Source organism: Schistocerca gregaria, chromosome 4 (assembly GCF_023897955.1).
Source record: "Schistocerca gregaria isolate iqSchGreg1 chromosome 4, iqSchGreg1.2, whole genome shotgun sequence".
NCBI classification, from domain to species: Eukaryota; Metazoa; Arthropoda; class Insecta; order Orthoptera; family Acrididae; genus Schistocerca; species Schistocerca gregaria.
This window is the reverse complement of record NC_064923.1, coordinates 764,749,415-764,762,700: the sequence shown is the minus strand read 5'-3', so window position 1 is coordinate 764,762,700 and position 13,286 is coordinate 764,749,415. Positions and strand designations below refer to the sequence as shown.

General features: G+C 43.6%; 1 long non-coding RNA gene across 1 annotated transcript; it reads right to left on the bottom strand.

The window, feature by feature from the left end:
- Positions 1-2,616: 2,616 nt before the first annotated feature.
- Positions 2,617-3,307, bottom strand: LOC126268102 (uncharacterized). The gene is made up of 3 exons (XR_007549090.1): positions 3,147-3,307; positions 2,878-2,988; positions 2,617-2,699 (listed from the first exon to the last, which is right to left on the bottom strand). It is a non-coding gene; the product is annotated as an uncharacterized LOC126268102 (long non-coding RNA).
- Positions 3,308-13,286: the final 9,979 nt, after the last annotated feature.

Below are 13,286 nucleotides of genomic sequence, written 5' to 3'. Positions count from 1 at the left end.
TTCTGCGATTTCAGTGACAAATCGCAACTAAGAGTCGCAAGTAGCAACTAAAAAGCGCAGTTAGCAGTACCATCTGTTGAGCAAAGCTCATACTATGCTATTCGCTACCGAGTCAAACTGCGATTTCCGTAACAAATCGCAACTAACTGTCACAAGTAGCAACTAAAACGCGCAGTTAACATTCTTTTCCTAGTGCCATCTGTTGAACGACGTACGTACTTCGTTATAAGAGCCTTGTGCCTCACGAGATCGGTATGCTGTATGCGCGTATGAAGCACTTACACTCCTGGAAATTGAAATAAGAACACTGTGAATTCATTGTCCCAGGAAGGGGAAACTTTACTGACACATTCCTGGAGTCAGATACATCACATGATCACACTGACAGAACCACAGGCACATAGACACAGGCAACAGAGCATGCACAATGTCGGCACTAGTACAGTGTATATCCACCTTTCGCAGCAATGCAGGCTGCTATTCTCCCATGGAGACGATCGTTGAGATGCTGGATGTAGTCCTGTGGAACGGCTTGCCATGCCATTTCCACCTGGCGCCTCAGTTGGACCAGCGTTCGTGCTGGACGTGCAGACCGCGTGAGACGACGCTTCATCCAGTCCCAAACATGCTCAATGGGGGACAGATTCGGAGATCTTGCTGGCCATGGTAGTTGACTTACATCTTCTAGAGCACGTTGGGTGGCACGGGATACATGCGGACGTGCATTGTCCTGTTGGAACAGCAAGTTCCCTTGCCGGTCTAGGAATGGTAGAACGATGGGTTCGATGACGGTTTGGATGTACCGTGCACTATTCAGTGTCCCCTCGACGATCACCAGAGGTGTACGGCCAGTGTAGGAGATCGCTCCCCACACCATGATGCCGGGTGTTGGCCCTGTGTGCCTCGGTCGTATGCAGTCCTGATTGTGGCGCTCACCTGCACGGCGCCAAACACGTATACGACCATCATTGGCACCAAGGCAGAAGCGACTCTCATCGCTGAAGACGACACGTCTCCATTCGTCCCTCCATTCACGCCTGTCGCGACACCACTGGAGGCGGGCTGCACGATGTTGGGGCGTGAGCGGAAGACGGCCTAACGGTGTGCGGGACCGTAGCCCAGCTTCATGGAGACGGTTGCGAATGGTCCTCGCCGATACCCCAGGAGCAACAGTGTCCCTAATTTGCTGGGAAGTGGCGGTGCGGTCCCCTACGGCACTGCGTAGGATCCTACGGTCTTGGCGTGCATCCGTGCGTCGCTGCGGTCCGGTCACAGGTCGACGGGCACGTGCACCTTCCGCCGACCACTGGCGACAACATCGATGTACTGTGGAGATCTCACGCCCCACGTGTTGAGCAATTCGGCGGTACATCCACCCGGCCTCCCGCATGCCCACTATACGCCCTCGCTCAAAGTCCGTCAACTGCACATACGGTTCACGTCCACGCTGTCGCGGCATGCTACCAGTGTTAAAGACTGCGATGGAACTCCGTATGCCACGGCAAACTGGCTGATACTGACGGCGGCGGTGCACAAATGCTGCGCAGCTAGCGCCATTCGACGGCCAACACCGCGGTTCCTGGTGTGTCCGCTGTGCCGTGCGTGTGATCATTGCTTGTACAGCCCTCTCGCAGTGTCCGGAGCAAGTATGGTGGGTCTGACACACCGGTGTCAATGTGTTCTTTTTCCCATTTCCAGGAGTGTATTTCATTAGTGGTACAAGTCCATTTTTGTTCATTTTGAGATACGAAGTTGTAAAGTTAAATGAGCTCTGAAAAATCTACAGTTGACATACCAGAAATATTCAACCATATGGCTTCTTGCTGGAAATGAACCTTTATAAATGTTTGTTTAGATCATTAATTTCAGAAGCATTATAGACAGATAAGTGGAGGTAATGGACTAGTACCACTATTGAAATAAGCCCTTCACATTATAAGACGACATGCACATTCAGCATCAGTTATGATTGGACAAACACAGCTGCGACTCTGAATGTATTATATTAATAAGAAGCAACATTGCCTTTTTCTTCTGAAAATATCAAGTAACGTAACAAATGTGATTCTGCTTCCAATATGACAGTTTTGGTTAATACTCCACATGCCTACAGGACACAGCAGAACTCAGACATCTGTATAAATGTAGTGAAATGAAAACAGCATTATTGAGTCATATGAATGCCTCACTTTTATTCCGGCACAGTTCAAGACTCGGGATAAAAGTTTTGCCCCTGGTGTTCTACATGGCTGTTCCTGATTTAACTGGAAGATCTGTACTTCCCACTTTCATATCAACAGCCTCAAAATGCATATTCTATACCTCAGGCTATGTTACTGGTCAGTGTCACACCAAGATTTTGGAGAGGGGGGGGGGGGGGGGGCGGCATGTCACTCTTCAACTAGTGTTTACCAGTAAATGTGTGGCGGAAAATTACGGGTATAGGACGGCTTAAACATGTGGCAAATGAGATTTTCGTAATTCAATCACTGTATTTAACATTTATTAATCCTTTAAAATCGCATAACAACTTCAATAAAACACAGTTTAATCACCCATCTCCACACTTATTTCACAATTATGTCACTTTTAAACTGCAAATCTTCTAAGAGGTGTCTTGAATCTTCACGAGTCTCTCTCAATAGCCTTGATGTGGATAGATACGTACAGCAACCAGTAATCAAGAGTCAGAACTGTGTCTGCAAAATCACAAGGATTATTAAACAATTTTTGCTGTCACTAATTACAAGCAATATAATTGACAGAGTAGATTGCTAATATTTGCTGTAATGAAAGCCACTCAATGGGGTATATTTCACATTTGCAAGAACGATCTCACTGAAGTAATTAAGTCAATCGAAACACTTAGAAACTAACCTCTCGTCTGACGAAAATGGTCTAAAGACGCAGTGGCAATTTCTCCAGATCTGTTGACAGTGATATTTTGAGTTATCAATTTACTGAGTGACTGAAATGAAGTTCGGGTACCTGTGAACGTAACAATATGTTAGAATTCATTTTCTAAACACGAACTATTACGCTACTGTATGGCTACTTACATATTAATTACACTATTAATATTTTCACAGTTGTTTCTTTAATACATAATTAAAGCCAAAAGAAGAACAAACGTAAAACTTACTTACCAATGACAGATTTGTTGAGATGCAATTTTCTGTGTGGGCAGATGTAACTTTTTCATACGGTGGTAAGTCGCAGAAATCGCAGAAGTAGCAGAAGTCACAGAAATCGCGAAAGTAGCAGAAATCGCAGAAATAGCAGTGGCGGAGGGATACGCGACCTACGTTCCTTAACTGCGACTCTTAACTGCGACAAATCACAGTTAAGAATAGCAGATACTGAAAAGTAGCATTCACGGAAATCACTGACATCGGAAAATCGCAGTTTAGGCCATCACTAGCGCAACGCTACGCGCTGTTCACATCCAACTACGCAACACTACAATAGCGAATATTCCAACAATGCAAACCAGCCACAGACTTCACGCAACACAGTCAGTGATTTTCATATAGAGCGCTACGTGGCGTTACCAACATAAAAACCGAAACAGCCTACTTACACAGCGACCTGTGAATCTATTCCAAATCGATTCCTTAGCATGAAAAATGTTTTGTTCGTTATATCATAAATTACACGTAATAAAAGCTGGTTCTGATGTAGCATACCAGAAACTTTCGGACACTACATAAAATGACCTGAAACTATCCATACTTCTCCTTATCGATCTCTCTACTTACTTTTACTTTTTCAGCTTTCTTCCTCTCGCTGAAGTCTACATATTTGGCTTCTATTTCAGAAATTATCCCCAGCTTTAATAACATCTGATGGAAGTGAGAACCACATCTTATTCTCAGTGATGTAACAGGTTTTGTATGATACGGCTCAAACAAACTAATCCTACAAAGCGTGTGCTGGATACTGGCCGTCTGAATTTTGATACTTTCTTAGAACAGCTTTTCATCGGAAGTGCAACGTTTCACTCGATGCACAAGGTCAAAATACCAATTTTACTGAAAAGTGGGTATTTTAATTACTATTTGTTAATGGTATATCTGAGTGTAGGTACTACTTTCATAGTACTTTGTCTGCAAAAAATCCAGTCCATCTCGTAATCCTCTGATCAAATGGAATAGTTTAATATACACCACGATAATATTTGCAGATTTTTGTAGGATAATATTTTTGTTTATCTACATCTCTCTCTCTCTCTGTGTCTCTCTCTCTTTGTCTCTCTCCCTCTCTCTCTCTCTCTCTCTCCCTCCCTCCCCTCTCCCTCCCTCTTCCCTCTGCCCTACCGCTCCTCTTGGGGGAAGTCCCTATGGGACCAAACTGCTGAGGTCAACGGTCTCTAGGCTTTCACACTACTTAATGTAAAGTAAACTAACTTACGCTAATGACAACACACACAGCCATGCCCGAGGGAGGACTCGAACCTCCGACGGGAGACACCGCGAGAACCGTGGCAAGGCGCCAAAGACCGCAAGGCTACCAAACGTGGCTGGGTGCACTAAATCGGTCCGCATGCCAATAGAGTTGGGAAATTTTTTAAAGGTGCTGAGGAATGTACAATGAGGCAGCTGGTACCCCACTTTCCAGTCAGAGGTTTTGTTTTTTGTTGTAAAGGAACGTATTAGCATTTTTTGTGCTCCGTTAGGTGGACAGTAGATCATGCGTTGGCTTCTGCTACGTGCGACAGTCCTCTGCAGTGATTGTTCCCGCAGCAGACTGAGTGAAGCCAAATGACGATGCAACGTCCCACACTACAGTGAACTCCATCCCGTGGTACAATGTTCAGGTAACTCTGGATTACGAGATTGAAATGTATCATTTCCTTGGGAGATACGTTTGCAGTGCAATTCAAATGTTTGGCTCAACAGACAAGAATTTACGACTGCTCTTATGTCGGAAAAAGGGATACCGTCATGTTGCATGAAAACATGTAACTCAGTGCCAAAGCTTTGCACAGGGAAGTGAGAGGTGGGATCGACCAGGCGGCAGTGAATGCGGAAAGGCGTTGGCCGGAGTGACTTTGTCTAATGGCAAGATGGCATAGCCAAGCTTAGAACGAGTACCGCCAAAACGTCGAGAGTTTTAAAATGATCATGTGTTACCCCTTAGTAGTTTTCTTCTATTTCCCTTCTCCGTTCGCCGAATTTCGTGGATTAGGGCTTAAATCTATCACATTTTCTCACATGTTTGTCCAACCGTATTTAGAAATAGTTACTAAGAACTATAAAGCAACATCTGAGGTTCCCACATGCAAAATTTTACTAGCTAAGACTTTTTCTACTTGGTATCTACCAAAGATTGCTTTAGATCATTATCATAGATCACGTATTCCATTCGGATGAATTATCACTGAATTGCTGATAGTTCTCAACCTTTATTCTTGATCAAAGTGGATATTGAAGGTTTACTTATACTAAGATTCAACAGACAGGTGCGTAAACTTACATGGATGCGTCAAGTGTTTTGACTGACTGGTCACTGGGCACTACCCGAACAAGCTGCCGACCAGACAGCTACCCATGTATTGAGCTGTCAGTATAGTCAAACTAAAGAACACACTAAAAATGTCATAAGCGAACTCACAAAAGTACAGAAATAAAACTTTGCACAAAGAAAACTGGCAGCACCCACTCTTAGAAGCCACGCCAAAGTACGTAAGACAGCAGAAGTATAAAGCACTACATAGAATTAATCCAGAAAAGAGTTACACACATGCTATCAACTGCAATACTTACATTCTTTCATGTAAAAGATAGAATACACTTATATCCCATCTGAGTATCCATTACCTTACAAGAGTAGCTGACAATAAACTCGGAAATGAGAAACATCAACACAAAAGAACTGAGAGAAATCATAACAACACTTTCAGAGAGAAACTACTTTGGCACCAACAGTTCATTATGTTGCAAAAACAGGAAAGCCCTCGTCCATCAGAAGACCGTCCTCACAGATATCAGCGAATATTTCAGTGACTAATACTGAAAATATGACTTTTTAAAAAATAAGAATGACAAAACTATACAAAGTCTTATATGTGTACAAATATGTAGATGTTATCACACGTTTGGTTGAGAAATCATAAGAGCAAATGAACTGTTTGCACATGCATTATATAACATTCAGCGCAGTATGTAAGTAGAAACTGAAGAAAGATTACACATTACCTTGATTTCAAAATTTATAGTATCCAACTGCAAAAAAAGAAAACCACCTAACTTACCAAAAAAACTGGGAGCCAGTTTCCATGTGATAAAAGATTGTAGAATATCTTTAGATCAACTTATTGGCAAGAGCTAAAAGTGGGTATCAAACAATGGATAAGAAAGAAAGATTGTACGAAAGCTGAAGAACACAATTAAAAAGGAGATACGAACAGACGACAATAAAATAATAAGAGTATATATAATATAAAAAAAGTCAATGCATTCTCATGCTGAAATACTCATCCCGCAACAAAAACAGAAAGTGGTTCATCCTAACTCATTATAACCAGCTCATGCACGAAATTCGTGACGTGGAATTAAACTAGCGTTCGAAACAAACAGCGCACATCGAAAGAAACTGTAAATAGAGACTGCAGAGAAAGATAAATATGACATTTCAGGGATCTAGAAGTCAAAATGTAATAACTGCTACTCGAAGTGTATTGGAATGAGTGGTTGCAATTTCGTTATTCGATAGAAAGAATACATCGGAATTAAGAGCAAATTTGATACACAGAAAATCACCACCACACTGGAACTAAAACAGGAATGGCTGCGTTATGTCATAGTGCCAGCCTCAGCTCACTAGGAAGAATATTTCATTTAGAGGGGCGTAAAGAAAAGACAGTACTGAATACTTCCAATGAGCACCAACAGGAGAACAATACTCCAACTATATGAAATTTTGTCGGGCTTACATTGACGTCAAGTGGTTATTCACTCACGATCTTTGGGCTGAATGCTATTCGGCCATTGTCAAGAGCTAAATGACACGGCTGTGCTTGCTGCCCTCTTCGTACAGCCGAGACACAGGCTGTGACGTCACCGGTGCTCCGTCCATCGCTGTATGACGCACGTTTCCGTGCCTTGTCTGCCGTTTACGCTTCACCCTCGCGTTGAGTGACTTACACGCTGCTCTCACCTGCAATCTGCCGTCTCCATTGAAAGTATTACTATGTTATTTTAGTCTCAGTAATTATTTCAGCTGCGCTATCCTCCCGTCGTTCATTGCAATTTTACGTTAGTAGTCCGATGCATGTTCAACTACCGCCGAAATCTCGGGATAGCGCAGAAGCAGACATCCCTCGTGTTTGGCGCAGTTTTGTCATTCGCACGGTATTCCCCACGTTATATACTGTCTGCACTCACACTGCGTTTCCTAACGCCGTTCTGAGGCCCCTATTATCTTTCACGTGCCTCATCACTTGGCGTATTTTATTTGAGACGTGAAGATTAATTCTTCAAGAGGCTGCCGCCGCCGAATCACAGAAGGTAAATCTCGTAAACAGGTTATCGGTCTGACTGCAGGCAGGGAGCAACCTTCCTTCGCCGCGGCGCTAGGAAGGCGCATCTCCGCGGCCACCTGTTACCGCAGGAAAAGATCCCCGGCACTCATCTGATAGCAAGCGGAGGGGACCTGCGACCTTCCTGGACAGACTGGAACGAGGAAAAACCCGCACCCTTATTTGCCATCGAACCGACGCACTCCAGTTTCGGAGTTTAGTCTTCCGCCCGCTAGAGCACCGCGGCCACAACTGAATCAGAAATGAAGAAAAAAAGCACTCCGTCTTCAGACCACAAGTGTCCCATCGGGACCATCCGACCGCCGTGTCATCCTTAGATGAGGATGCGGATAGGAGGGGCGTGTGATCAGCACACCGCTTTCCCGGTCGTTATGATGGTTTTCTTTGACCGGAGCCGCTACTATTCGGTCGAGTAGCTCCTCAATTGGCATCACGAGGCTGAGTGCATCCCGAAAACTGGCAACAGCACATGGCAGCTGGATGGTCACCCATCCAAGTGCCGGCTACGCCCGACAGCGCTTAACTTCGGTGATCTCACGGGAACCGGTGTATCCACTGCGGCAATGCCGTTGCCACAAATGAAGAAAAAGCAAAGTTTTAAACGTCTGCCTCAAGAAAAATGATTGACTCTTTAACTGCAAAAAGTAGAATTTTTGGAAAAGAACTGTCGCAAAAGCGGAATTTTACTTCGAGTCTGTTATATCCTATGATATCCCACACAAAACAGCACCCATGTTTTCGAGTTTCATACAGGCTTTTGTTCAAGTATCTTAGAATACAGTTCTTAGCATGCCTGTACATACATTCCTTCATGGGATTTGTAAATTTTGTAATTGGTAATATGAAGTTATTTAAAAATTATTGTCTCATCCACTCAATGAATATTATATGGAAAAAGTTTTCCAGTTGGGTAATACTTCTGTAACTGTCGTACAGAAGGCGTGCTGGTTTAACTTTTAATAAACTTCCAGCAGAACTGAAAAAGATAGGTAAGAAACCGAATGTTTTCAAATCTAAGGTGAGAGAATTGAACGTTGACACTCTTTTTGTACCGTACATGAGTTCGTCGCATTAGCTTAGAGCCGTGCATACAGCTGGAAGTTTTTTTATGCTTTCTTTCTTATACTCTCTTCGGTTTTTAAATTTCGTATGTTTTCGCATTTTTTAAATTTTAAATCGTTGTTTTGGGAATTATGTACCGGCCCCTACGATGAGTAGGTCACTAAGTAATTTCGTCCAGTGGACACCGGCAGATTAAATTAAAGAACGTAAACCAGTTTCTTGCTAAACTAACTTGACTGCTCCTCCACCTGGTCGAAGGTCCTGTCAAAATATGTCGTCTTCCGGAACGAGCGCCTGCCACGTTTGCCTGTTTTGTCTTTTATGGCAACAACAAGGAAAATATCCCGTAAAATGCTATCAGACACGGCATGGGTGGCAACGAAATCCGAGATAATGACGTCTGCATATGCAATGAGGTAATGCAATCTGTAAACGGCCGTTATCACATCGTATAACTATACTGCTGAAGCCTCGTATAACACGGGAAGCTAGTAACATGTTCCCTCTTATGTATCGGGCACTTTTGTCTGGAGAAATTTACAAAGGCCGATTAAAGACGTGCTCTCCAGCAAAACAAAGAAAGTGGACAGGATGGAAGAGACATTAGTCGGCCGTCAGCGATCAGCGGACAAGCGTGACGCCCTCTGCATTACACAGCCCCCCCCCCCCAATTACTGGAGAAGTGTCCACCCACACGATCTTATCAGTCCGTACAAGTGTCAACTCGAGATGCCGTACCACCGGCGTAATGTAATTAAACAGCCTAATTTAATTCCCTAAACGACCTGCTGGATAAACGACGACGTACACTGGCATCGAAGCCTCATCTTTCTGGTCTATAAAAGGCTCGAATCGATTTACTTAACAAGGAGAGGCGAAGAAGCATGGGCAGTAGTTAGTACGGAGGAGATGAGTTACGAAATTAGTTTAGACCAGATGCTATCTGGGATTAGGTTGGGCGGAGGGTGTCGACGCAACACCGTTAGCACTGCATTAAATCGCGCCCGGGGAAGTGGTTGTCTCGTAACGCTGCGTTACAAATGGCCGTAGAAGCAGAATGGAAAGTTGATTGGGGCAGTGCTGGCGAGGGTGCTAATGGCATCAAGCGCGTTGGGCGAGGCTGCGATGGGCGCTGTGCGGACAACACAGGACGCTGTCGTCTGGATCTTGATGTGTCCACCGTGATCTGCATGTACCGTAGTGTTCTTAAACACTCCGTTACGAAAACGAATGAATACGTTTCGTGCAATTTGTTCCATCACTACCACCCACATTTGAAGGCAATTTCTTAACAAAAGATTCGCACTTACGTGACCATCTTCAGATAGTTATTTGTACTGTGTAAGCAAATTAAATTTTAGACGTAAGTTTGGCGCTCCAATGACTAATGATGCTAGGTTAACAGCCGCTTAAAAAAGGCGACTGAGAAAAAAATTTCTGATTATTCTACTTGTTTTTTTTTTTAAGATTTATTAATATCTATTTTCTTGCATTATTTGTATGTCACAATGTTCATTCTACAACCCTGATGCGAAGAAGGTTTTATATGTATCTACGAAGAAGCAAAGTCTAGAACATACGAAACTGAACGAACATGGGTGGCCGGCCACGGTGGCCAAGTGGTTCTAGGCGCTTCAGTCTGGAGCCGAGCGACCGCTACGGTCGCAGATTCGAATCCTGCCTCGGGCATGAATGTGTGTGTGCAGTCCTTAGGTTAATTACGTTTAAGTAGTCCTAGGTTCTAGGGGGCTGATGACCTCAGATGTTAAGTCCCATAGTGCTCAGAGCCATCTGAATCATTTGAAAATGGGTGATGGAGAGCGAATAAAGTCTAAAGTTCTGTCGACATCGGGGTCGTCAGAGACGGAGTATCAGCTCCAACTGGGCAAAAATGACTCGGGAATCGGTCCTGGACTTGCTTAAGGCATCATTGATGTATCCTGCCTACTCGTCAAATACCTAGAAAATTTGCTTTCTCTGATCGCTAGACAATAATTCAAGCAAAACGGTTTAAATAGCTCTGAGCACTATGGGACGTAACATCTGAGGTCATCAGTCCCCTAGAACTTAGAACTACTTAAACCTAACTAACTTAAGGACATCATACACATCCATTCCCGAGGCAAGATTCGAACCTGCGACCGTAGCGGTCGCCAGGTTCCAGGCTGAAGCGCCTACAACCGCTGAGTCACAGCGGCCGGCCAAATCATATTAATGAATTTTATTTCAAAAGGAAATGATTACAATACTTAACTGCGTGTCAAACAGATGTGAAGCAAACAAAGGCAGACACACAAAATAAACAATGTTCTTCAGTATATACAGTTCCTCAGTCGTTGAAGTGCCTAATCTCGATGCTGCTGTAGAAGTAGGTCGCGACCAGTCGGCGCGGTGCTTATGTCCTCTTCGCGTAGAGGTCGCTGCCATCGCGTTGTTGTCCTGGAAAGGGGTTGCTCAGCGTGCAATTGGCTGACGTCCTCTTCACAGCCCTCGTTTCCTAGTAGCGCGCCGGCACTTGACTTAACGCCGTGACAATCATTCCAGCGCTTTTCGCCAGGTTTTTCAATTTGAGAATGAACTATGACGATTCCATCTGGGACACAGTTCGTTATCCAATGGGACAAGGTCTTGTTCAATGCATTCAAGCCAAATCCGGTTCAGATAGCGAGACACCGAATCGGTTAAGGTAGAACAAGGTATCAGTCCTCATGCAGCTGTTACAGCAAGTACGGAAGGTAGGAAAATGTCTTTGCTTAGCAAGAGTGACAAGATACAAATTCAGAGTATATAAGTAGGCGGCATGAAATATTCAGTGGTGAGGACGAAGATCTAGAGTACAAATGGAAAAAAATTCAATAGCATCTTTCATTTTTCCTTACGAAAGTAAAAATTTCCTTTACTTCACGTCTGTGATCTCAAATTTTTATATCATCAGACTACCGGTTTCGTTCTATAACGACCTTCTTTAGATCTGTTTTATAAGAACTTGAGAGTTTGTTTTGAACATTAGTGCTGCTGATGAGCTGGCCGCGGTGGTCTCGCGGTTCTAGGCGCTCAGTCCGGAACCGCGTGAATGCTACGGTCGCAGGTTCGAATCCTGCCTCGGGCATGTATGTGTGTGATGTCCTTAGGTTAGTTAGGTTTACGTAGTTCTAAGTTCTAGGGGACTGATGACCATAGATGTTAAGTCCCATAGTGCTCAGAGCCATTTGAACCATTTTTGCTGCTGATAAAATGACTCTTGTGTATACTATTATTTATATATGACTGACGATGCACGCACAGATTTTGTGTTTAGTGTTTGACGATGCCACTATCGCTCCAGTATAATAGGACTTGTTTTTATAAAACAGATCTGAAGATGGCCATTATAGACCGAAACCGGCGGTCTGATGACATACAAATTTGTGACCACCGACATGAAATAAAGAAAATTTATTCTATTTTCGAGCCATTGTTGAATTCGAGACCATGTCGCAGCTTGCGTTATACAAGTATGTTCCGAGCGAGGTTTTAAGTGATGGGAAAGATCCACTGTGGCTTAGTAGTTATCTTACAAAACTGATACGTAAACAAAGAGAGCTTCGGTCCAAGAGAAGTGAAAACCTAGCTCACAAGTGAAAGTTGGACTTAACGAAAATGAGCGTAAGGAGCGCAATGGGGGAGGAATTCAGTGACTTTGAAAATTAAATTTTGGCAGCCGATCTGAGTAAAAACACTAAGAAGTTTTGGTCTTACGAAAAATCAGTGAGCGGTTCGAAATCCTCTATTCATTCAGTGACTATACTGGAGGAGAAAAAGAAGGTAACAGAGCGACGGCTTAAATATTGCATTCCATCTTCCGAAATTGTGTCATTGCGAAAGATCGTAACATGGTCCCTCCTTTCAATTATCGCACGAACGCAGAAATGGCAGATATTAAGATAACCGATCGCGAAATAAAAATCAATTACAATCGCTTAGTAGTGGAAAGGCTCTAGGAACAAATGAGATACCTCTAATATCCTACGAAGATTATGCGAAAGAACTTGCTGCCCTTCTAGCTGCAGTTTTTCGTAGATGGCTGGAGCAACGAAAGGTACTTCACGAATGGAAAAAAAAATGCTGGTCATTCCCATTTTCAAGAACGGTAATTGGTCTGATACACATAAATATAGGCGCATATCATTGACGTCAAGCTGTTGTGGAATTATGGAACGTGCTTTATGCTAAAGAATTATCATGTTTTTGGAAAACGAACATCTCCTCTGTAAAAAAATCAATACTGGTGGCGCAAACAGAGGTCTATCGAAACCCGTGTCACGCTTTCCTTCCATGAAATCCGTAGCGCTGTATACAACGGCGCTCAGGTTGACGCCGCGTTCCTTGGCTTCAGGAAGGCGTTTAACTTGGTCCCACACTACTGTTTAGTGGGAGGAAAAGAAAGAGAAAAGAGACGAGCTTACCGGCCAGCGAACCAGATTTGTGACTGATTTCAATACTTCCTGGAGGCAGAAATAAACACATTGCTCTTAATGGAAGAACCTGGTCAACGTAAATGTAATAATTTCCCGAGTACCCTATGAAAGTGATTACGATGTATATAAGTAATGTTGGTGAAAGCGTCAGAAGATCTTCAAGACTGTTCGCAGATGATGCAGTAGTCTATAGGAAGATATCAGCGCAAGCAGGCGGTATCGATTTC